General features: G+C 45.0%; 1 protein-coding gene across 3 annotated transcripts in view; it reads left to right on the top strand.

The window, feature by feature from the left end:
* LOC147455510 (pentatricopeptide repeat-containing protein At5g27110-like) overlaps positions 1 to 16,165 on the top strand; it is a 39,234-nt gene extending 23,069 nt beyond the window's left edge. Inside the window, exons 2-3 of one of the 3 annotated variants that reach the window (XM_086514273.1) lie at positions 15,012 to 15,067; positions 15,764 to 16,165. The gene's annotated coding sequence lies outside the window, so the exon portion shown is untranslated. Of the gene's footprint in view, positions 1 to 14,999; positions 15,068 to 15,763 lie in introns of all 3 variants that reach the window. The other 2 variants (XM_086514272.1, XM_086514271.1) reach the window with 2 other exon arrangements.
* Positions 16,166 to 23,756: the final 7,591 nt, after the last annotated feature.

The raw sequence follows: 23,756 nt of genomic DNA, 5'->3' as shown, positions 1-23,756 counted from the left end.
TTTGGCCCGGACTATCTGAGTGTCACGTCTTGACCAAAGGAAGTTTCTGATCAGCCTCTCTACCTGGCTGATACAAGAACTCAAGAAGATCCAGCAAGAAGTGATGTACCACATAGTCGCCAAGAGCACCTGGTTGGCCACTACAACTCTGCCAGCCAAAGAAAGTCGTGCGGAGCTCCAATGTAACAACTTCCTCCTGTCTATCAAGAGGAGGGGAGCAATCTGCTGCTCTGGAGACAAGTCCAGACCAACTTGACAGCCCAAGTACCGTACTGCAGTCCCTGAGGGAATCCACCTGAAACCCTCACCTGGCATCCAATTGGGTACAGGAGCACTACCAACCGAGAAAGCCATTGCCTTTCTCCAGTTGATCAGTGCGCCAGATGCACAACAGAAGGTCTCAAGAGCCTGCTCACACCTGTGAAGGTTGGCCTCTTGGCCATCCAAGTACAATGCTGAGTCGTCATCAAACTCAGCGTCCAGTAGCTCATCTCTCCGAATTGGGAGTGCTAAGCCCCGCAAACCAACCTGCTGTGACACCAAAAACCTGCTCATTGCCTCAGTATAGAACAGAAAGAGGAAGAGGGCAGCCCTGTCTGACTGAATGTGTGAGCATGAAACGATCACCTCTACCTCCTGACAAAAGTACGTGACTGTGTGCCCATCTGTACAAAGCTGATACCCCTCTGATCCAAGCATCTAAGAAGCCCATCCTGCGTAGAGTGCCCTCCAGAAAGTCCAAGTCAACTCTGTCGTAGGCCTTCTCAAAATCGAGAAGAAGAATCACTAGATCCTCACCACGGAGCTGCGCTAGGGCAGAAGCCTCCCAAAAAGTAAAGATGTTGTCAAGGATACTACTCTCCTTGACAAAACCAATCCGAGTCCCATGTATAAGGCTCTCTAGAAGTGGCTGGATCCTCAAACTCAGAGCCTTGGCAATAATTTTTTGTAGGCTGAGTTGAGGATAGTGATGGGGCGCCACTGTCGAATCTCATCCAAGGAGCCACCCTCCTTGCGAATGAGGTAGATCGGACCCTCACTCAGGCTGTCAGCCATCTCTCCTGTGTGCAAGATGTATGGGAAGCACTACAAAGATCTGGGCCAAGCAAGTCCCAATACTCCAAGGAAAAACTGGGAGTCAAGCCATCCTCACCTGGACAGCTACCACGGGGGAATGCACTAAGAGCCGTGTCCAACTCCTCAAGCTCAAGTGGCAGCTCAAGTCTCTGATGCATCTCCTCAGTCACAAGGCATGGCATCTGTGCCCACACCTGCTCCTTGCATGCATCTTGACGCTCTGACAGAGACTCTGCAAACAGTAACTCACGGTAGAAGTCAGTAGCAATTGCACGTATATCCTCTAACACAGAAGCAACTGACCCGTCGAGCCTCCTCAACTAACTGACCTTGGCATGCGTATACCGAGGTCCCATTGCCTCAAAGAAAGCACAAGTCACTCTGTCACCCACCTGCGTCCATTGAGATGCCTGTCGATAGAAAGCAAACTCATGGCGCCGCTCCTCTGTGCTAACAAGCTCCTGGCGAGCCTGCTGTAACTGCTCCTCCAACCAAGGATTGTGTGGATGCTGCTCCTGCATCCTCTGCAAGGAAGCAACGCCCCGTTTGAGACGCTACTCCTCCTCTCTCGCTGCAGCCACGTGAGCCAAAGACTCCTGGAGAAAGAAACGGCTAAGCTGAGCTAGTTCTGAGGCCACTCTGTCAGCAGGAGAATCCTGCATGTCCAAGCTCTCTGTCCAAAGAGCCTCCACTCGCTCTTTGAGTGCAGAGTCTAGTAAGACCCTCTCAGGGATGCGAAGCATCGTGCTCCCCCTCCTCTGCCTATCTGCCACTGTGAGGATCACTGGTGCATGGTCCGAGAAGGAAGTCCCTGCCAGAATGCCAACTGTCCCACCCAAGTCACAGAAATGGTCACTAGTGTAGAAGCAATCTATCCACGATAGGTTCACTCCTACCACTCTGCAGTCCGCCGAACGAGAGAAGGCCAAGTTGTCTGGGGGCCTCACAAAGCTAGAGTGCTGCCACACATCTGAAACCCTCAATCATACAAAACCTCTCCCAAGCTACCAGCTCAACTCCATGCACAGTAACGTGGCTACCACCAATCCTGTCAGAAGGGTCCTCCAACATGTTGAAGTCACCCCCTATGCACCACTGCTCTACCTGCGGCAGAGACTCAACAATCTGTGACCAAAAATCTGCTCGTGCACTCGCCACATTGGGCGCATATATGTTCAGGAAGCCCACAAGGAAACCCTGAACCTGCATAGTGATCCACTACGCCCTGCCTGGCACAATAATCCCTCTGTCCACAATGGCCTGCTGTAAAGACTCCGCAATAGTCATACATACCCCACCTTGGATGCCTCTAGGTCAAAAAGCAGCTGACCAAAAAGTATCATATCGTCTACGCAAGAGCTGATCACATCGTCTAATGCGGCTCTCACACAGATAATGCTCCTGTAGCATAAGGAGGTCAATCTCTTCTCTCACAGCGCAACGCTGAAGCTCTTGACGCAATCGGCCCCTCTGACGCTGAAACTGGGGCCCACCTAATCCCTGCACGTTCCATGAGACGATCCTCATGGGGAGCGAGAGAGAACAGATGCTGCCGCAGCAGCTAAACGCGCTATCTTCGAGGTTGGCTTGGCTGGGGAGTAATCCGCATCCGAGCGTCCTCTAGATAGGTGTGACTGCAAAGAGTGCCTGGCCCAAGCCCAAGTAGACCGAGCCGTGCGTAAAGCAACCTCCTCTGTCCAGGAGTCCTCATGAATGTGTACATAGCATGGCGGGCACTGCGTATCAGCAAAGAAGTGAACCACATTGTGTCTACATCCTGTTGCATCTGGAGGGGTCACAACAAACTTGGCCAATGGCCACAGAGTCTGAAGCATGTCTGTAACTCCTAGGTCTCCCATGTGGTGAGAGAACTCTAGGGCCTGTGTTTGGAGCCACTCCAACACTGAGTCGAGAGTCCACTCAGTCAGGTCTTTGCCACAAAGGAGAAAAGAGAAGCCAACCACCGAGTCCAAGGCCTCTATCCCCCTAGCTGCAAGGAACAGAACATGAACCCTGAAGCAGGCTGCCTCATGGTTTGCTGAGGAGTCGCCGAGAAAGTGTGTAAAGTCGTAGTCAAAGAAGTCCCATCAGCGCCGAATGTCGAAGCTCGTCAGACCACGAGGGACTGCTGCAAAGGGAGACGTCTGTACCTGTAGAGGGGGTCGCAAGAAAGGCTGTCCCTCTCTCGCTAAGCGACTCGTGGCAAAGGCGTTGCCAAGAGATCTCCTAGCAGCCGGGGATGGCCCCGCCCCCTGGGTCGACTGAGGAACTGGAGCGGGAGGGGGGGATGTAGGAGCAGGGGGAGGTGGGGGAGAAGAGGGGCGAGGGCGATCGGCAAAGGTAGAGGGGCAAGGAGAAGAGGCGGCGGGAGCAGGAGGGGGGGGGGGCCTGATGAGGAGGAGGGGAACTCGGAGGGAGGGGGGGCTGTTGAGGGTGAAGCGGAGGTGGGGGCTGGAGCAGGGACCTCGTCCTGCTCAAGAGGACTGAATCGGTTCCCCGTGGGAACCCACTGCTGCTGGGCAGGCGCCTAAGGACCTCCCTGAGTGCCAGGCTGTCGCTGTGGCCCTTGCCGTCGTCGACCACGAACCTGTTGCCATCCCTCCTCTGCTGGAGCCCCAGGCTCGGAGGGTGGCTCTTCTTGTGTGCTCTGTGTCTCTGCCTGTGGCTGCTGGCCAGCCCTTGTAGGCTGGGGTTGGGCCTGTGGTGTAGGTCAGGGCCTCCTCCGTGGACAGGCCTTCGCAAGATGGCCCATCTGTCGACAAATGAAGCACTGATTCGGGAGGCACGAATACTCCACGCTTTGTCTAAACCAACCCCCACTCACCCGAGGGAGTTAGATGACCTTCGAGAGAGTGTGAGTATCCCTAACCAGAACGCGAACTGAGGGAATGCCGGCGGCCTTGGCAGCTACTGAGGCTGCCGTGCAAGGCGTCTCCAAGACAGTCCCAATCGCTGAGCCTATCCTCGGCAAAAGTGATAGGTACTCCCTCCGCAAACCAGGAAAGCAGACGTAGATGGGAATGTCTGCCTCCTCTACTAGAACATCGGAAGCAGGGTCGAAACCATGTCTCCACTATCGAAAGTGGGCTCGAACTGCTCGGATGGTCAAGGGAGTCATGGCGATGACCTTGGACGCCATCTCGGAGGTCTCAAACTCAATCTGATAGTAGCCTCGTCCGAGGATCTGAACGTCCAAGATCTTGCCCACCTCCGCGAGAAGGCGGGCCTGAAGGTCACGCAGCTCTCCTCTGCTTGGTCGGGTGCCGAGAAACTTGCAGATGACGGAGGTCGCCCGGAGGCGTTCCACCTCTGCTGCAAGGCTCGCTCGCTCTGTTGCATGAGCCTCCATTTTTGTCTCTTGCTGTGCAGGAGAGGGGGGGCGTGAAGACAAGCACCAGAGAGCTCGGCGAGTAAAATTCCAACGAAGACTCTACTGTAGGACTGAACAAGTGAGGCCTTCGAGCGGGCGGGCGTGCGGAGGAGAAGGGTTGCAGCAGCGGGATGGGGGGGGGGGGGGGAGCAGGCTAGCGGATACAGGCTGGGGCAGCGAGGGCAGAGGACAAGGGCAGCGGGATGGAGGGAGGGGAGCGGTCTGGCGCGCGAAAAACGGGCAGGGGCAGCGGGCAGGCGCAGTGGAATGGGGGGCAATGGGATGGCGCGCAGGGGCAGGCCGAGGTAGCGAGATGGAGGGGGAGGGGGCATGCGCGAGGTGCGCGCTGCAGGGCAGGGGCGAAGCAAGGGGGGGGAAGGTCAGCGATGGCGAGGGGGGAAGGCACAGCAGCAACGAGCACTCCCTGTGGGGCGCTCATAAACTTACAAGGGTTGCCAGTGTAGAGCTTCAAAATCAATAGTCCTAAAAGCATTCAACTTCAAAAGCATCTACTCCTAAAAGCTTTAGAAAACTGCCCAAAAGCTAGCATTGTAATTCGCAGAAATCCATAGAGATGGCATGTGACATGTCAGCGCAAAACGTGGAAGTGTTGTATGGTAGCTAAGGTAAATTGTGGAGGTCTGTACTATTGCCACGTCAGCATGTCCTTCGCTATATTCTATAAGTGTGCCCTTTTTAATGATTTAGGCTCCTTAGTAGGAGTTCTAATTTGGACAGACTTCAGTTTCTTCTCTTTTTATAAGTGAGGCTCCTCGAGTGGGTATTCATAAGTTGGGATGCCTTCAATTTATTTCTCATCTTCTAGGTTTTAGGCCCCTCTGCCAGTTCTGCAAAACTTAGACAAGCTAGTCTTAACCCCGAAGGTCCATCACGCAGATGACGTTTAGATGCGCTACTTCCTAGAGAAAATTGATCACAGCAGAGAGGATTCCGGCTTTGACCAAGAGATTGGCATGGACCACCTTTCTAGATGGAGTGAATCTGGGGCGGGCCAAATGAATGCATTAATACGATGCGTCTATGACCTCGACGCAGAAACCCTAACCCTAAGACCTGCCACATACTGCCTTCTAAAATCAAAGCAATCGTCCTCAATTGTATGTTACAATGAAAATGCTCATACTGCTAACATTCATGCAGCTTAAAACTTTACAGTAAGTCATACATTCTTGTGTCATAATGGCAATACACCCATAAAAGATAGGTGCAGACACCTCGGTTGCGTCTGAAAATCGATCTTATTTAGCCAATGCGTGTAAAAGGTCATTGGGACTTGCTTGGATGTCGATTACACACCAAAGATCATAGCCAATGCCTTAAAAAGGTCATTGGATCCTTCTTGTGGTGTGTGCGCACACCCAAGATCATAGTTCTTAGTCATAATCAAAATATTTATTAATCATAAATTTGTACAAAAGAATTCTTAGTTCATCATAGTTTCTTTCCTTCGATTTGTGATTCTTAATTTGTCGTCGCTCCTTGAGTAGCTTGAGTACCTAAGTTCAACACCAACTCTTTGTTCTTGTGCGTCAATTGGATGGTTCGTTCTCTTGTGTCAAAACAAGCATGATACTAGTAGAACCAAGGCATGCCTAGTAGAACATCATATCCTCCCAAATCCGTAATGATTCTTAAAAACTTCAAATGAAAGGGAGAGTAGATGACACGACGCGGCGGAGTTCTGAGCCAAGATGCGTTGGCCCCAAAGACTGACGCCCCTTTCAGTATTTCTTTATTATTGATTCGCAAAGGCACTACTCCCAATGGTCCAGCTCTTTGAAGCTCTACCTTCAAAATATCTTAGAAGAGTGGCCCATGGGGCGCTTATAAACTTACACGGGTTGCCGAAAGCAGAGCCCCAAAATCAGTAGTCCTAAAAGCATTTTAACTTCAAAAGCATCTACTCCTAAAAGCTTGCATAGAAAACTGTCCAAAAGCCAGCAACGTAATTTGCGAAAATCCATAGAGGTGACACATGGCATGTCAATGCAGAACGCTATTGTGCCGTGGCACGTACATAATATGAAATAAAAACATGCATCTCACTTTTGATACTTCTCAATGCATGGGAATAAAAACAATAATGTATATATTGTGATATATGCTAGAGCGGCTACTGCGGTCGCTATCATGTAGATACCTATCTGGGGAGTCGTGACCCTAGATGTGGACCGTTGTGTGTTTTTGTACTTGATGAGATGCATAATTTGGTTTTGTGATGTACATATTCCAAGTGTTTCATGGTGGCACACTCATCTCGCCCATAAAGACTGATGCGGGCAAAAACTGCTGAAAATAGCAGCTAACAGGCAGCGTTGCAGAATTGCATGGAAAGTGATCCAAAATGGTATATTGATGAAAAATGATGCTTATCTATGCTTTTTATGCTTATGCGAGCGATCCCACAAATTTAAGGATTTTGTTTTACTCCGTTTTTGAAAATGACCTAGTTTTGGTCCAAAGTGGCTAAATGGCCCAAAAATTGACACATCAGCTCATATTGCCACGGGGAAGAGAGAGAAGGCTGCTTTTTACTGAAAAAACCTGCAATTTTCTTCTACTGTGGAATAGCTTCCATGGTTGCCCAATCTATGTGTGCTGCAATCCCGCCTCTTCGCAATCTTGTATCTGAGCTTGTGAGGGAGTGAATTAGGGTTTCCCCTTATCAAAATGGTGTAGGCTTCAATATTGAAGCTCTTAGATCTCTGCAAAATCAGAAAATCGTCGCCGTGAAGGTGGAAGCTCGTGCATTCCTTTCAATTGTTTGATGTTACAACTATGTAATTGGGGGCGAGGCTACATGATACCATGAAAGAGGTTTGGGTTTTGATTGAGATTTGTGCTTGTATGAGCATTGAGGTTTCATGGCTGAAAACTTTAGTGGTTTTTAAATGATCTTTTTAAATGAAATTGAATGTGATTTGGTGATCCTCTCATCATAATCTCAACTATGTAAACAAGCCAATTCAAGCACGATAGGAAAGAGGGTTTGTGATTTGTTGTCACGAACGCTCTTAAATTTTCAGTCACCCTTAGAAAGAGGGTTGGTGATTTTAAATAAATGCTTTTTCTTAAAGTGTTTGTGACTCTCATCACGAACTCTCACAACCAAAGGTCTTGCACCTTCCCAGCTAGACCGCACACATTTCGACAACGCGGAAGTGCTATACGGAAGCCGACATAAATTGCGGAGGTCCATATTGTTGCCACATCAGCATGTCCTTTGTTATTTTCTATAAGTGGGGCCTCTTCAATGATTTAAGCCACTAGGCCAGTGTTCTAAGTTGGACAAACTTCAATTTCTTCTCTTTTAATAAGTGAGGCCCCTCGGTGGGTATTCATAAGTTGCAATCCCTTCAGTTTCTTTCTCATCTTCTAGGTTTTAGGCCCTTGGCAAGTTCTGGAAAACTTAGACAAGCTAGTCTTAGAATTGAAGGTCCATCACGCAGATGACGTAGAGATGCAACTACTTCCTAGAAAAGTAATCACAGCACAGAGGATTCCGCCGGCTTTGACCAAGAGATTGGCATGGACGACCTTTCTAGGGGAAGTGAGTTTGGGGCGGGCCAAATAAATGCATTGATCCGATGCTTCTATGACCTCGACGCGAAAACCCTAACCCTAAAACCCGTCACATACCGCCTTCTAAAATCAAAGCAATCGTCCTCGATTGCAGGTTACAATAAAAATGCTCTTACTGCTAACATTCATGCAACCTAAAATTTCACAGTCAATCATTCATTCTTGTTTCATAATGGCCGTGCACACATAAAAGCTAGCTACAAATGCCTTGGTTGCGTCTGAAATCAATCTTATGGCCAGTTTCTTAGCCAATGCGTGTAAAAGGTCATTGAATCTTGCTTGGTTGTCGATCACACACCCAAGATCTTAGCCAATGCCGCAAAAAGGTCATTGGATCCTGCTTGTGGTGTAAGGTGCAGCGCGGAAGTGAATGGATGAGTGCTCAAAACTGTGCTCAAGGTTCCTTTTACTTACGGAAGAGAGAGCCTTCCGTTCCTTTAGTGAGAGAGTGCAATGGACACAAACAAAGTGAATGGGCATTGTGAATGGAAGTGCATGAGACTGAGAGATAGAGAAAGAAGAGAATACGATGCCAGAAAAGCTGTCAAACCCTCCTCCGAAGGCCCCCACTCTCTATGGCGAGAGCGGTCTACTTATGATTGCACAAATCTCTACAATGCTTTGACTTGCCGACGATGAGGACGACGACGAGACGGGCTGAAATCTGAAAATGCTAATGGCTGAAATCTGCAAATCTTTATTTGCTGAATTCTGACTCTATGTCGATGATGATGTCGACGACGACAGTACGACGACGACGACGACGCGCTGAAAACGCAGATGCTGAAATCTGCGTTTTCCAGGCTGAATTTGCAAACTTTGCGGGATCTGACCGTGCGGCGAGGATTTGCTGTGGGAAGGTGAGATCTGCGAGGTTGGGGGGTTCTACTGCGGAGTCTGACTGCTGAAAACTGAAAACGCTGGTGCTACTGTTGCTTCTGTCGCGAAGATCTGCAAAAACGCTAGGTCTCTGGCTGCGATCCAAAAACGCTAGGGCTGAATTCTGCTGCTCGGGGAAAATCCACTAACGCCAGGGCCGATCTGCTGGTTGTGAAGTGATTTTGTTGTGTCTGCCAATGCCGAAGCTCCTTTGCAATGCAAAATCGCCAAGACTGATCTGTCCTTGCAAAAACGCTAGCTTGATGCTGAGTTGCAAAACGCTAGGTCATGCAATTGGGGGTCCTACTGAGAAGATGCCTGTTGAGCGGTGCTCCTGCTGCCTCTTCTGCTAGAAAGTGCTAGCGCTAGGTTTGCTTATATACAAACTTAGCAAAATTGCCCTACCTACTTTCAACAAAAGTCACTTAAAAATAATAAGTGAAAAATGTCAAAAATAGGGAAAATAGGTCTACACACTATAAAAATGCTACTGATGGGATCTAATGGTCATGCGGTGTGCAACCAGAGGATATGCATCTAATCTAAGTGTCTGGTCATGCACGGTCTGCGAACAGACTCACAAAAGTGCCAGATCACTTCCTATTCTAGAGTGACTTGACTGACTGAACCCTGGTCATGCTGTAGCTTGTCCACGGACACATAGGGTTGGATGTGTCACGTGACATCCCCTCCTTTTCAAAGTGAGGTACTGGTACCGAACTGTATAGCGTCGAGGGAGATCGCCAACAGCATCCGGAATCCTCGAAAGGACTCTTCGCCGGTCCACTCTGAGGTGTGGGTCGTGCGATACTTGAACTTCATAAAGGTCTGCAACGTCTTCTTCTCTGGGCCGCGCCGAAAGCTACACAAAGTCATCTTCAATGCATCCACTTCGTCTATAGTCATGTGTCTACCTTCTTCAAGAATCTCCGAGGCTGAAAATTCCTGAAACCACTTCCAACACAAAAACATGAACATACCCATTCCATGTAAAGTGAGTGGAGAAAATCTCGTCTTCCTTAAAGACTGTGCATGCAATGTAGATGAACAAATAGACAGAGTGCCAAACCGTTCACCACACACACGCAAACAATGAGATTGAATCTTGTTTTTCTGATCTAAATCAATCAACTGTGGCAATTCACAACGAAGATACCCATGCTTTGTGCTCATACCGTCTTGTGCTCTTTCTACAACTGTTTCGGGCCAAGGAAGAGACATGAAATGTGACTTCCTTGAATGCATATTTTTCAGCTTTTCATGAATAATCCGCATACATCCGTGCTCATTCATGAGTGAAACGTGCTCAACGTACAATATGTCATGCCTAGGAAAAGGGATCACATAAAGACGCTGACTAAAATACAGAAACCGATCACGAATGAAACACTCGAACAATGCGCGTTGATTAATCATACGAACACATAGTACTTCCTGTAAAGGTTCTTTGGACCTAGGCTCGAGAGCCAAGGTCGGTTCTTTGTGTTTTGATCGACTCTGCTTGGGGGTTTGCTCTGGACCTTGACTTGAAAGCCAAGATCGATTCTTCGTGATCGATCGAATCTGCAACGAGGTTAGCTTCGCTAGAAAAAGCATCAACTAAACCATCATTCTGTGAACAATCACGTCTTGATCATACAAATCATCATGCTCGTGAGAAATCACCTCGTGATCATCATGCAAATCATCATGCTTGTCATTGTCATTCAAATTATGATGCTCATTATCATCATTCAATGCATCATGCTTATCATCATGCAAATCTTGAGTGTCATGCTTTAAAGTTTAGAGAAGTAGAGATTGAGAGAGTCTCCTTTTCCCGAATCTCTTGCAACTGTGCCTGCACTTGAGAAAAGAGTCGCAACATCTCTTTCATGTGCTGGGCGCTCTGTTCGGCCGCCAAGCGCGCTTGCTCACGCTCACGCTCCAAGTCGGCCTTTCTTTCTGCTTCTCTTTCTGCTTTTCTTACTTTGGCTTCCAAGCGGTACTTACGCTCTATGGTTGCCACTGTTTCTTCATTGTCACGATCTATGGCTGCCCTTCTTTCTTCGTGTTCTAACTTCCTGTCCAGAAACAACTGCGGCAACTCCTTCATAGGAGTTAGTGCAATCCTTGTCGTAGATGGGGAAGGGGGAGGTTCAGAAAAACCTCCTGGTGGGGAAAATTCTTCTTCGCCTCTCTCATGCTCATCACCTCCAAGCGAAGTATCCATTCCGCTTCGAGTGATGACCATCCACTGAAGTCGTGGGTTCTTGGGGTTCTTGAGGGTCTTGAGGTTCTTCTATCGCTTGCAATCTGTGTTAGAGAAGGATTGCCATTGTTTCTTCATAGTCACGATCTATGGCTGCCCTTCTTTCTTCGTGTTCTAACTTCCTGTCCAGAAACAACTGCGGCAACTCCTTCATAGGAGTTAGTGCAATCCTTGTCGTAGATGGGGAAGGGGGAGGTTCAGAAAAACCTCCTAGTGGGGAAATTCTTCTTCGCCTCTCTCATGCTCATCACCTCCAAGCGAAGTATGCATTCCGCTTCGAGTGATGACCATCCATTGAAGTCGTGGGTTCTTGGGGTTCTTGAGGGTCTTGAGGTTCTTCTATCGCTTGCAATCTGTGTTAGAGAAGGGTTTTCTCCTCACTCGAGTTCTGCTCTTTTCCGCGGGCGCACCCCTTGGCGGCCTTGCGCTCACACCAGGGTTGCTTTTTGCCACCTCACGTCGATTGGCCGGCCGCTAAGTGCATGGTCCGCTCTCAATGAGTGAAAAGAGGCACAAGGGGAGGCTGGACAAGCCCTTCTTTCTTGGGTTTCCTGTCACTCTTCAAAAACACGATTAGGAGTCGACACGCCCAAGTAAACTTGGGTTCGTGCGACCTCAACAAGCAAAAAAAATTCTGTGGTTCTTGTGGTTCTTTCCTTGAGTGATACAGAACACTTCCAAAGCTCTGATACCAATGTAAGGTGTAGCGGAAGTGAATGTTGAACTTTGCTCAAGATGAGTGCTCCGAACTGTGCTCAAGGTTCCTTTTACTTACGGAAGAGAGAGCCTTCCGTTCCTTTAGTGAGAGAGTGCAATGGACACAAACAAAGTGAATGGACACTGTGAATGGAAGTGCATGAGATTGAGAGATAGAGAAAGAAGAGAATACGACACCAGAAAAGTTGTCAAACCCTCCTCCGAAGGCCCCACTCTCTATGGCGAGAGCGGTCTACTTATGATTGCACAAATCTCTACAATGCTTGGACTTGCTGACGACGTCGACGACGATGAGGACGACGACGAGACAGGCTGAAATCTGAAAATGCTAATGGCTGAAATCTGCAAAATTTTATCTGCTGAATTCTGACTCTATGTCGATGACTACGGTACGACGACAACGCGCTGAAAACGCAGATGCTGAAATCTGCGTTTTCGGGCTGAATCTGCAAATCTGACCGTGCGGCGAGGATCTACTGCGGGAAGGTGAGATCTGCGAGGTTCGGGGGTTCTACTGCGGAGTCTGACTGTTGAAAACTGAAAATGATGGTGCTACTATTGCTTCTGTCGCAAAGATTTGCAAAAACGCCAGGTCTCTGGCTGATCCAAAAACGCTAGGGCTGAATTCTGTTGCTTGGGGAAAATCCACTAACGCTAGGGCTGATCTGCTGTCGTGAAGTGATTCTACTATGTCTGGCACTGCCGAAGCTCCTCTGCAATGCAAAATCGCCAAGGCTGATCTTCCTTGCAAAAACGCTAGCTTGATGTTGAGTTGCAAAACGCTAGGTCATGCAGTTGGGGGTCCTGCTGAGAAGGTGCCTGTTGAGCGGTGCTCCTGCTGTCTCTTCTGCCAGAAAGTGCTAGCGCTAGGTTTGCTTATATACAAACTTAGCAAAATTGCCCTACCTACTTCCAATAAAAGTCACTTAAAAATAATAAGTGAAAAATGTCAAAAATAGGGAAAATAGGTCTATGCACTGTAAAAATGCTATTGATGGGATCTGACTGGAATCTGATGGTCATGCGGTGTGCAACCAGAGGATATGCATTTAATCTAAGTGTCTGGTCATGCACAGTCTGCGAACAGACTCACAAAAGTGCCAAATCACTTCCTATTCTAGACTAACTTGACTGATTGAACCTTGGTCATGTTGTAGCTTGTCCACGAACACATAGGGTTGGATGTGTCACGTGACATGTGGTGTGAGTACGCGCCCAAGATCATAGTTCTTAGTCGTAATCAAAATGTTTATTTATCATAAATTCATATAGAAGAATTCTCAGTTCATTATCACTCTTTATTAATAGTTTCTTTCCTTCGATTCGTGTTTCTTAATGTGTCGTGGCTCCGTAGCTTGAGTACTGAAGTTCAACACCAACTCTTTGTTCTTGTGCTTCAATTGGATGGTTTGTTCTCTTGCGTCAAAACGGGCATGATAATTGTTGAACGAAGGCATGCCTAGTAGAACATCACATCCTTCCAAATCCATAATGTAGAAGTCCACTAGATCTGTAAATGTCTGAACTTGTAGTCGAAGCACTCCGATCAATGGTGTCGATGACGTGTAGGTTTGTCCACTTGGCATACTCCTCAATACCTAATCTTACAACTAGTTCTAGGGAGATAAAACTTTTCATGGAGCCTGAATTGAAGAGGATAAGGGAATCCTGATCTTTAACTTTTCCCATAGCTTCACATGGTTCATTAGATGCATCGACGGTAGGAACACCTATCAATCCAACTGAAGGTCAAGATTTCTTGTTTTCTGTGCTGTCATAAGTGGATGATCTTTTGTTATTGGGGTTTTCTGTGCAGTCCCAGTGTAATAGACTTGGACACCCCAATCCAAAGATCTAGTGCAACACTCACGAGAGAAACTGAAAGAACTGAAAAATTGAGAGAGAGAGAGAGAGAGAGAGAGAGAGAGAGAGAGAGAGAGAGAGAGAGAGACGACACGTCACGACAGAGTTCCGCGCCCAAAAGTACTGGCCCCAAAGGCTGGCACCCCTTCTCGGTATTTCTTTATTATTTTGCTTCAACACGTACAATGTCCGAGGGTCCTCTCTCCGTAGTGCTCCCAAGCTAATCTGCTGGCAGAGGAGGCCTTGACACACTTAAAAGACCCTTGACCAATTCAAAAGTAGTTACATGAAAAGCATTGGTCCCCAAAAGTGCTCAAACCCAAAGCTAGCGTTGCTAGCCAGCTCCGTAAAACGCGGGCATCCGTTCAGTCCCTCGTCAACAGTCGGTGGAAATCTGTACAGCACTGCCACATCAGCATTACCCATGTATGTGTGTTGTAGTGTTTCACCCAAGCACACTTCTCTCACTCAGGGAACTGCAGGACCTGTAACAATGTCAGACTTTGTAAATAATTAATTTATTTACGAGAAAATAATTATCTAATTAGTTGTGTACACATCATAATAGAACTAGCAGTTCTAGGGCCTCAGGTGCGCCCAAATTTGGGCGAGAGCACCTCAAGGAGACCCTAGCAGAAAATACCCTGAAGCCCTAGTGATTGGGAAATCGGGTTTTCAATGAAGGGGTAGATAGTAGCCTTAGATTTCAAGCTCAGAAAATTACGCGCGTCAGTGCAAGCACAGGAATGAGATGGGGTCCTTAGGACAGTAATCTTAAGGCTTGCATTATATTCAAAGCCTTAGGATAAGTCAGTTAAAATATTCTAAATTGTTTGTGCTGGACCAAATGGCCGGACAAGTGCGAACAGGTAATGCCAGAGCAGTGCCGGTACGGCATTGTGCTTGGGTGCAGTTAACATTTCGTTAGTTGCATCCGTGTGTGCAGTTTTGAGTCAATTTGCACATTTCATTAATAGCTTAGGAATTTTTTCGGCCTTGTGCAGACGTTATTAGTAAATCATTTTTCTCCTCTCTCTCTCTCTCTCTCTCTCTCTCTCTCTCTCTCTCTCCTTCAACTCTCCTCGTCGGATAGATCTTTAAGGTCTCATAGTTTCCTACGACGTTAAAATTCTCTTCTTCTTCTTCTCTCCCTGCCTTTTGCATGCAGAGTAACTCTTTGAATTTCATATTCATACAGGAGTTTAGTGCCATTCTAGTTTGCTGACCTATGTCTGGCAGTCTACATAGCAGGAAATACTCTGAAATTTGGGAGAGGATATCTGAGGTCACAAGGAAGCACAACTTGTGTAAGTATTTTTAAGTGCTCTGTTTGATTCATTTTCTGAAGTATTGTGTTGGATTTTTGAGAAATGAAAAATTATACAAGGCAAAGAGTATGTATACTTGATAGCATCTGCATAATAAGGCTGGAGAGGGCAAAACAAGACCAGGGCTCACCACAAAAATCCTGAAATAAAATTCAATTGAGTAGCCCACTCAATCCTCCTACAATTGGGGTATCCCCCAAATGGGGATGATATCTATGTCTTTGAGATGATGCTGGACTATTGCAACAATGACTATTAATAGAATTGGCAACAATGATCCTAGGTTTCTGTTGGGGATACTTCCCACCTCCATAGGCAGGCCCTTGTGAGTACCTCACCTTGTTTGTACCTCACACTTGATAGGCCAGATTTCTGTGTTCTAGGTATATCAGTAAGCATATTCATTCCCTAAAGAATTTTCTTAACATGTTTGAGTGCGCTATATGTCTTTGTCAGTTGTGTAGGGTCATGCAAAGCATGCTCTCATTGTGTCACCCAATGCAGTGGATTGTGGTTGGTTTATACACAACAGTTGCCATGAGACGTTTGGTGGGAAGATGCCCATAGTAGCAAGCATGCCCAAATCATGGCTAAGCAACTATTTCCTGATCATGCTGCATTGATTGTTTTTAAATTGAGTTTTTACCATTTTTCTTAAAGACTATTGTTTTGCAGCTTCTATAAGGTTGGTGTAATACTTGAAGATACGAGCAAAGCGCAAGCAATGGGTATAATGGAGGTGCTCAAACAGGGGTATGGATGTCTTGGCGGTGAGTCCCGGCTTTGATTGGTTTAGGGTTCTGTTCTATCTTGTGTTGTGGTGAGAAAGTCACCTTGACAGGGTAAAAGGTCACAATTGCCTACATAAGACGATGAGAAAGTGTTTTGCGTCTCCCTATTTAATGCCTTTTTCATAAACACTAGATCAGAAGTAGGGAAAAAAATTGCTTGCCATCATTAACTTTTCCATGTGACACTTATCAAACAAGCTTAACCCAATGTTCTACAACTGCTCCCAAAAGCTCATGAGTCTCCTAATGCTTTATGTAAGCCAGAAAAGATTTATATTTAGACTACTGTACTCTTGTCAAGGATTTCAAATTTCCAGGCCCGTAACACCTTTATAAGAGTAGTACTGTGTTTGCTCAAAAAAATTAAAAGGTTCTTCCACATGACTGGTCGCATCTTTTCTTGACCATCTCTCACTATGTTGCATTTTTTTTCTACATGACACAACACTCACCATTCATGAGCCGCCCTAATGTGCTTCATGGGGGCGTGATTGACCTGGTGTCGAGAGTAGGCCCAGATACAACAATGCAAGTGTCACTAAGGTGTAAAAGAGCCAGCACGTTGATGCATGAATTCTAGAAATGTACATGATGGCTCTTCCTCTTAAGCAATGCCAATGAAAAGTGTATACTCGTGCCAAATGCTCGTGAAAGGCATGGAACATGGAGAGTCTCTCATTATGACCAGTAAAGGTTGAGTTCAAGTATCCACATGGACCAAAGACCTGGATCTGTCTACTCTCAAAGGTGAAAATTGACAATCTCTGTATTTAGGTTGAGAGAGAGAGAGAGAGAGAGAGAGATCACCTTGCACATGCAAAGTGTGTGAGAGAGAGGCAGCTAAAAATAGCTTTGAAAAACCAAAAATAGCTTTGAAAAGGTGCACCAAGATTGGACATACTCCACTCCTATACTGACATGTGGCAAATCAGGATAGTTGTTTATTTGGCAAGGTCTATGAGATCCAAGAGTCAAGGAGACCCTTTTTCAGAGCCCTATTGATGGTATGAGACTAAAGCAGGATAGGGACCTTAGAGTTTGGGAAAGTCTTTTTTCCTAAGCGGCTAGTTTTCCTCCTGCGAACCGTAAATACTAGTAAAGTTTCCAAATTTTTAACTATTTTCTCATATATTTTACCAGTTTTTCTTCCGTTTACCATGGTTTGCAAGTGGCTCAAGGCTAAAGCTGAGGCAAACCTGTCCAAACAGTGGATAGGGTCCTCACTGCTCTCCTTGGATGCTCTCTGCTCATCTTTTTGTGTGTTAAACCAATTAGAAGTGCCCAACAAGAAGGGGTTCACAATGCCCAAGTCCAGCTCCAGCCCATGATTACTTGGCATGCTGACTTATGGAACCTTGCTTGGAGAATTGTTCGGGCCGGGTCAAGCCGCCCGCAGCTGCCCAAGGGGTGAAACGTGAACCTCAACCAATCAACGTGCGTTTTGGTTCTGACAAGTGTATGCATAGGGTTGTGGTTCTATCGTGTGTGCATGAACATCAGACCTCGAGTTTATGAACAGAGTGAATCACAGGGCTCCCCAAGTTCATCGCTGTCGAAAGTCCAGGCCGCAAAGGTAACCGCAGCTTGCACTTTCTTTGTGCGCAGTCTGAACAGGGCCTAAGGTGCTTGTAGAGCTGTGTGCACTCATCCTCACATCACCTGTTCTAGGTGGTGTAACAAAAGCTCTTAATGGTGGTTTCATGCCACAAAGTATTGACATTTCATGGTCAATAGCAGAAGGGCAGGTGTGAAGTCATCACTCTGTGACATGATAGCTGTACATAGACTACACTCATGCATGAAACATAGAGTGAAGGGACTATTTTGTTGGTGGGTAGGGGGCGGGAGCGGCTGCTAAGCCACAACACTACATACCATGGGGTTGTAATGACCCCTGAGCGGTGGGATCGACGGCAGACAACAGCATGTGGGAATATCGAGGCCTAGGAATGGCTGGAAAAAAGTCAGCACGCTGACCTGTCCCCCTCGCAGGCGAGATTTCAAACCCATGGCCTCCCTCTGTGCAGCCTGCTGCCCTAGCCATGTGCCTGCGTTGGTTTGGTTGCCCCCCTAGCCACTTCCCTATAAAATGATCTGTCTCAGGCAAAAGTTAACCCGGACGAATCGGATGGCAATCGCGTGTCACAGGAATCGTGCCTTGGTTCAGTGTCGTCGATTCTACCGCTTGGGGTTCATTCCATACCCTGTGGTATATAGTGTTGAGAACTCTTAACTAGTAATCAATGATAGGCACAAGTATGTGTGCCATACTAATATTTGTCAGGACTGAGACTGTGCCTATTCTCACCGCTCGCAGATCAATAGCTTGTAGGCGAATGGGAATCTCAAAATAATCAAATTGGATTCATTTGGAAAAACTATGCTAGGCTTACCAAGTAATTAACTTTCTTGAGCATTTTGTTCCATTAAAAGCACCTCTCCCTCCCTGGAAATTGTAGAATGTCTTTATATAAGACAAAGTAGGTTGGGTATGTGCATGTGGTTTTTTTGGGGGGGGGGGGGGGGGATATTCTCTAAGGTGTAGCATTTGCAATTTTTTTTCTTTAAGGGAATCTTTATATTGTAATAAAGTAAGCAAGTCGAACATAGTAACATTTGATAGACTATTGGGCAAGAAAAATGCTACCAATGTTATGCAGTGATCTTCAAGCTCCCTTCAATAGAAACTCCAGCATTGTCATCCTCTAAAGCTTAAGTTTATTGATCATGTGGATACAAATACATCATAACCCCCTCTCCAATCCTTCCAATCATGCTTTATGTGCCTATCATGTGGGTTCTATAGAAGGCTATTATTAATTCCAAAATTTGTCACGATTTTATTCATAGAGGGGTATCATTTACAAACTTCAAAGAAATTTTTTTAGACTGAATAGGAAGCATATACGTATGATCATAGAAAATCCACATCGAAGGAATTTTGATAATATCTTGTGAACACACGCAATTTGGTAGTGGTATCTTTATATAGAGTGAATGCCACATGAAATCATGTCCCTATTATTAATCATGTATACCCAATCCTTTAAAATGATGTCCTCATTCCATAGCTAAACTCATTTGTCCATCCATGCCTCGATGTTTGAACCAATTATGTGACATCAAAAGCATAACATTTGAGTCATTTCCCCTTTGTAGATGACACTTACAATTTGGCATCATCTTCATTTATTATTTCAAAGAATTACCACTCCATTTGACAATGCCGTGCAATGCCTCCCAAACTGTGTTGCATCAAACAAAAAAGAACATACCCTGCCTTATCTCATACACATTTTTTATGGCAAGCAATGCCCATTGATGTACATGTTCCCTATATCATTAAATGTAAATTGCATTCATATATCATAGCAATTACTAATGACTTTCAAAACTCAATTTTTTACTATATGAACAAGAGAAATGTTGAAATGAAATAGCATGCATTCCTGCTCTTAAGCTTATAAGTTAAGGAAATCTTATGCTTATCAACTATCTTCATAGATTCCCCACTTTCTTTTATCTAACCATAATCACTCTCATTAGGTGTCTTATTTGTTGATAGAATACAAGAGGTACCTCTTCGGACTAAGAATGGTATCTTTTGGCCAAGGGTTCATAGAATCATCAAATAGTTATATGTATCCACAATTACTCTCAAGAGGTACTTGATTGTTGAAAGTTCAAAGGGACTAGTTTAAGAGTGTCTTGTACCAAGGGCCATAGGTACATCTTAAGAGTAATTGAGTTTCTTATTGTACCTTATGAATACAATATCATATGTGTGGCACTTGCATCATGGATATATACACACGCAAGAATTACAAGATAATTTTCCAAGATGTGGCATTTGTGCACCAAGCTAGGCCCATGGAGGCATCTCATAAACACTATAAGAGCTACACAGAGAGGATTTTTCTTTTTAGTGTGGAATCTTGGAGTGGAGTGACTAGACTACTCTCCTCTTCACCTCAACCTACTACTCTCAGCATACACATACATGCCAAGGTGTGCTCTGTTGCTACTCTTCTCCACACCTCTACTCTTCTCTAATAAAAGCACATACCCATGCAATGGATGTATAGTAAATAATGCACACACAGGCTCTATTCTACTCACTCAAAGACAAGCATATAGCACACAAGCAACCCACACAATTGCACCATTTACATGTAAGAAATGTATCCAGTGTAGAGGAAAGAAACAGGGACTCCATAGCCAAGCTCTCTCAGAATCAATAGAGTCCCATTTTCCAATTTTCAAAACTAGCTTTCATGCTTTACGAGTTTTGTTTTATAGTGAGGTTTTCATTAATTATTGTCCATGTAGGACTACAACTAAGTACAAGATTATCACCTAAGATTACACTCAAGCAATTCTAATACAAGTTGGAACTACCCACTTGCATGCCTACTTTCTTGAGCCAAGGATAAAATTCCAATGGAAAATTAGGGAAGTCAATCCAAACCGAAATCTTAGAAGGTTTTTTACCCTTGGGGTCAAAACCTTTGAACCACTTAAATATAGATAGAGGAGAATTCCTAATGAGCCATTGCCCCCTACTTATAACTTGCAAAGCACTTTCTGCATCATCGAAAAAGAATAAGTAGTAGTTGTTGGGAAGATACTGCAGTGCTTGAGAGGGAAATAAGTTTCTGGCTTCCCATTCTTGAGAAATGCAATCCAAAGGGGCCACTCCTCTCATTGTATCTCAAGCAGGCTATAAGCCCATCCAAAATGGTGAAATTGTTAGGCTCTTTGGTATCCCAATGAGATTCAATGTCTCTCTCAATCAAAGATGGTGCTAGGGACTCGAAAGATTCTAAAAAAGACTCTTCATCTGGCAGAATCACCAACCCAACATATCAGCAATAATTTTTGTATTAAATCACTACTTACTCTCTTCTCTGGTTTATTTTTAGTTTGTTGGTAGCCTTCACAGTACCAACTCAACAAAGTATTCACTCTTTCAAGAAGATTTCTTTGAGGCTCAATAGAATTTTGTAGCAAAATCCTTAAGGTAGCCTAACAAATTTGCTGTCAGCCTAAGGAGGAGCTTGGAGGCTTGGGTATTTTGAACATCCAACAACTAGCTTTGAAATTAGCCAGTAAATGGATCTTGAGATCTTGTAATTCCTCAGACTTTTGGGCCATTTTGATCAAAAGAAACATCTCAAAGTTCCACCTGCAAGAGTACAAAGCATGGAATGGTTTATCTTTTGATGAATTGGTTTCCTCTAATGCTAGCTTTGTTCCTAGAGGCACTGAACTTCTTTGCAGATTCTGGAGAGCTTGGAATATCAAGAAATCAGAGTGGTCTCCTCTTGCTGTGTGACTGGTCTACTTGGGGCTCTTTCTAGGCTAATGACTCTATTTGGTTTGGGTGGTATAGTAAAGCTAAAGGCTTCAACCTCACCAAAAAGGATCATAGCTGCTTTAAAGCTAGTTTGAGGAGCTGGAAGGATATTTATAAGGATGGTTTATAGCTTTCGAATATGGAAATAATTAAGCAATACCACATTTCCCAAGGGTGTGCAGATCTTGTCTTTCAGAGGTTGGAGAGCTTCCAAGATTTTACATAAGGCCTAGTAAGAGGTGCCCCCTACTCTCTCTTCCAAGTCTGCTACATTATTTACTGTGGAAAAGACAATGGTGGGGACATGGCCAACCAATTAATCACAAAGCTAAATAATAAATGGGGGGTCTCTTGGAATGGGAAACAATTGAAGTATAGATTCCAGTGCATATGGGCATTTCCCCTACAAATCAAACACAACTGTATGTTATGGCTCATACTTCATCAGGGCATTTGGACAGGTTCAAAGGCAAAGTCTATTGCAATTTCTGACGGGCTATGTAGGAGATGTAGAGTTCATGAGGAAGCCTTGCCTCACCTCCTCTTCAATTGTAAACACAACAATTTTTTTAAAAAGAGAACTGCAACTTGCTTGTTCTGTGGAAGCATCCAAGCTCACATGGAGGTCTATTCTCATTGGAGAATGCAGTTTTACACACATCCCTTTGTGGACATGCATGAGAAGTGTGTTTCTTTGGAAAATATGGATAGAAAGGAATAATGCAGTCTTTGGGGCTAAGTTCTCTCATTTCCCAGGCCCATTGGCTTCACGTTTCAGAGCTACATTGAAAGAACTCAAGTTGGTGAACATAGACCTAAAGATTCCTCAAAAGGAGACGAGGTGGAAACAGTGGTGATCTGCCTTATTGTCTTGTTATGAATGGAGGAGGCTTACTCCTTTTTACTCTTACCTCTCTTTGTAAAGTTTTCGCACTTGTTTAGGCCCTCTTCTGTAGGCCAGGGTGCCCCCTACCCTTCCTTAGGGGCTTCTGTATTTTTTTCCTTCCTTTTTTAAATATTTTACCTGTTTCTCAAAAAAAAAAAGTTGGAACTCATAGTAAGCCCAAATTACAATGTACATCGCCATATTATGGAAATGCACACAGACTCGCAATGGAAATATTTGACATCTTCAAATTTTAGACTACCTTGGAAAGTTGTTCCCGTATTCTAATCTTCAATTCGGCATCATAGCTTGAATGTATGTAGAGTACTAGTACGGCTGGCCGCCTTCGCGGCTTCTCTCTCTTCCCCTCTCTCCCTCTTTATCGCGTGCAAAGGAGCTTGTTTTTGTTTTGGATTTTAGCCTTCAGATCGCAGATTGCGACATGTGTAAAGGGCTCCCCCTTCCGCCATATTATGTTAGTAGATTCTAAGCGGTACACAAATTGCCCCCTTCCTAAAGGGTGCATATCCAAGGCATATTCGTGATCTTCATGGCACAAAGCTCCGTTTCTTAACGGGTACACGTCCCCAATCATCATGGCACAAAAAGAATTTAGCCCAAGAATGGTTATATCTAAGGAATTTGTAAATTTGATGTGCCATTCTCACATACCCTAAGTCACGGCCTAAGTTTTTTTGGTTGAACAAAGAAACACTTAACTTTATCAAATTATACAAACTCTTCCATATTTGCAAAAGTTTCTTGAATGCATCCTTTCCTCCAATATATATTCTCTCATTCAACCCTTTTTGGAGAGGGTGGTTTCAAAGCCCACCGTGTAGATGCACTCTTAATTATTGTTAAGCTTCAATAACCTACGAAGGCAGTGATCCATACCATGGGCCAAGCCTTTGTGCTTGGCCCACAATGCAAACTTGGTCAAAAGCCAGAAATACATTGAGATAAAAGAATATGCTTTTTTTATTTTGAAAAGGAAACTAGGAAAGGACAAGAAACTAGAAAAGAACATCTCTTTCAAACCATCATGACGGCTTTGAGTTTATATAATTTGATTAAAAGGTTCACAATTATTTTTATCGGGCCGGCTCTAAATGAAAACTATGATAACTCACTTAGCACTTCAAACCATCATTATCTTTTTTCAGCATTTTCTCTCATAATGATACACAAAGGATGTTTGTGAGCGCTATCAAGGTCGCTTGGCCACACTCGATCTCATGACCTAGTATGAACATTCCCGCTTGTGATGATACAAATGACGCCTATAAACGCTACCACAATCATTTCGCCACACTCAAACCATAATTACTTTATCTCCAAAACCAGAAAAACCTAACCAAACACTGAAGCCTTTGCTGCCAAAGGCATGCCAAAAAACTTATATTTCTAAAAAGCTTGTCAAGTATAACTAGTCATGCTTGGTGGGCCTTTATTATACATAATCTAGCTCGTACATTTTGGAGCGCAGTTGGTTACTTGGTTAGTTGGTTGTGATTGATGTTTCCTTGCGTTTTGTTGTAGAATACGAACAGATGAGTAGAACCAATTAAAAGACACAATAATAGCTCAACTTGGGACGACGAGCATTGGAAAGAAGCAAGTTGTGTCCCATAG

Source organism: Adiantum capillus-veneris, chromosome 6 (assembly GCF_014529385.1).
Source record: "Adiantum capillus-veneris isolate H3 chromosome 6, ASM1452938v2, whole genome shotgun sequence".
Taxonomy (NCBI): Eukaryota; Viridiplantae; Streptophyta; class Polypodiopsida; order Polypodiales; family Pteridaceae; genus Adiantum; species Adiantum capillus-veneris.
This window is presented reverse-complemented; position numbering and strand designations above follow the sequence as displayed.